Source organism: Spermophilus citellus (assembly GCF_964194105.1).
Source record: "Spermophilus citellus genome assembly, chromosome: 11".
NCBI lineage: Eukaryota > Metazoa > Chordata > Mammalia > Rodentia > Sciuridae > Spermophilus > Spermophilus citellus.
In genome coordinates, this window is record NC_138192.1 from 136,195,815 (window position 1) to 136,198,216 (window position 2,402).

General features: G+C 43.8%; 1 pseudogene across 1 annotated transcript; it reads left to right on the top strand.

The window, feature by feature from the left end:
- Nucleotides 1-1,104: 1,104 nt before the first annotated feature.
- LOC308630961 (EEF1A lysine methyltransferase 2-like) lies at nt 1,105-1,814 on the top strand (annotated as a pseudogene). Its single transcript has one exon. The product of its transcript is annotated as an EEF1A lysine methyltransferase 2-like (transcript).
- Nucleotides 1,815-2,402: the final 588 nt, after the last annotated feature.

The window sequence follows — 2,402 nt, forward strand, 5'->3', positions numbered from 1 at the left end:
ACACTCACAAAGTCAAGGACTTTTGTACAGCACAGGATACTCTCAAGAGAGGAGAAAGAGAAGCTATAGGAGAAAGTGTTGGCAAATCATTTCTCTGACAAAGGTTTAAGATCCAGAATATCTAAGAAACTCCTATGACTTAACAACATAAAACCCGAATTTAAAATGGGTGAAGAAGTTTGATAGACATTTCTCTGAAGAAAATAAACAAATGGCCAACAAGTACCCCAGATGCTCAGTACCTCTGATCACCAGAGGGAGGAGCACACTCAGGGGGCGTGTGTGCCTCCTGCGTGCTGGGCCCTGGGCGCCACCTTCCATACAGCAGCCAGCAGGCACCACCTTGTCTCCTGAGGGTGGCTGCCACCAAAGGAGCAGCATCTTCAAGGACCCAGAGCTCTGGATCCCTGGGCATCGGCGCCTGGAAAACAGTCCTCAGAACAGGAGAAACGGAATCACCACGTGACCCGGCAACTCTGGCCCTGGGCGTGTGTGGAACAGTGACCACAGGATCTCAGACACTTGTGCACTGTGGTCACGCAGCCATGAGACAGAAGCACCCAAATATCCACCAACCGACGAGTGAGAAACCACGTGGACTCCATCAGCATTAAGAACCAGACTGAGAAAGGTAAATCACTTCTGGTTTCTTTACAGGGATTGAAATGAAGTGCTAAATCCAACAGTGTTTCCCACTAGTTACAAGCATCAAAAAAGCCACACGAGGGCTGGGGATGTGGCTCAAGTGGTAGCGCGCTTGCCTGGCATGCGTGCGGCCCGGGTTCGATCCTCAGCACCACATACCAACAAAGATGTTGTGTCCGCCGAGAACTAAAAAAAAATAAATATTAAAAATTCTCTCTCTCTCTCTCTCTCTCTCTCTCTCTCTCTCTCTCTCTCTCTCTCTCTCTCTCCTCTCTCACTCTCTCTTTAAAAAAAAAAAAAAGCCACACGAATTGCTACCAGTTTCCACCTGCCAATTCTAAAACATCTGTTTCTTTAATTGAAGTGTATCAACACCATGGCCATTTTTCTTTTGAGCTATCTTGACTCTCCCCAGGTTTCCACTGCTCTTTAAAAATAGGATAAGTGCTCAGGGATGTTATGTTAAAAGTAATAACAGGGGCTGATGGCAGCGGCCGGCGCTGTGGCGGCGCGGTCCCAAAAGGGTAGCCCCTCGAAGGATGGCTTGGTCCCGTCAGCACTGGGGACCTGGGGCATTGGGACACTGTCTATGAGAGAGAGCTGCAGACTTTCCAAGATTATGGAGATACAGGGGAAATCTGGTTTGGGGAAGAGAGTATGAATCGACTAATAAAGTGGATGCAGAAACACAAGATTCCCCCGGATGTTCAGTGCTTGATATGGGAACTGGAAATGGTGCTTTCCTGGTTGAACTTGCAAAATTTGGTTTTTCTAATATTACTGGAATTGATTATTCTCCTTCTGCAATCCAGCTTTCTGGAAATATTATAAAGAAGGGTTATCTAACATTAACTTGAAGGTAGAAGACTTTGAATCTTTCCACAAAGCTGTCTGGATTTCATATTTGTATTAATAAAGGAACTTTTGATACCATCAGACTTAATCCTAACAATGCGGTTGAGAAGAGGAAGCAGTATGTGAAATCTCTCTCCGGGGTGTTAAGAGTAAAAGGTTTTTTCCTAATAACTCCATGTAATTGGACCAAGGAAGAGTTGCTAAGTGAATTCAGTGAAGAATATAAAAGTTTTGAAGAGTTGCTGACACCCAGGTTCAGTTTTGGAGGCAGATCTGGAAACAGTGTAGCAACACTGGTCTTGCAGAAATCCTGAGACTTTTCCTAGGACAATTTCAGGTAGCTTTTTTAAAGAAGCTACACAGCATAGTTTAAAAAAAAATAAAAAAGGAATCATGAGGGGCTGGGGATGTGGCTCAAGCGGTAGCGCGCTCGCCTGGCAGGCGTGCGGCCCGGGTTCGATCCTCAGCACCACATACCAACAAAGATGTTGTGTCCACCGAGAACTAAAAAATAAATAAATAAATAAATATTTTTTAAAAAAAGGAATCATGAGCATGTAGGCAACCAACAGTAATTTAAAATATTTTGTATTTGAAATGTAAATAATTTTCTTTTTGATTTTAAAAAAATCCCCTGTAACTCTAAACAGTTAAAAACTTAAAAGAAGTAAATAAATTTACAAAAAAAAAACAAAAGTAATCACAGTGCCTCGAAACAGCCCTCGACCAGGAGGTGGTAGTTCGACATCATACTAGGTCACGCACCGTGAGCCACAGACACTGTCCCGTCTGTCGGTGCTGGGCTGGTGATCATGAGCCATCGTTTACGCCCTCAGCCTTGGTTCTGCCATCTATAAATGGAACCAACTTCTTGATGTCTATATAGCATTATTTTCAGCATT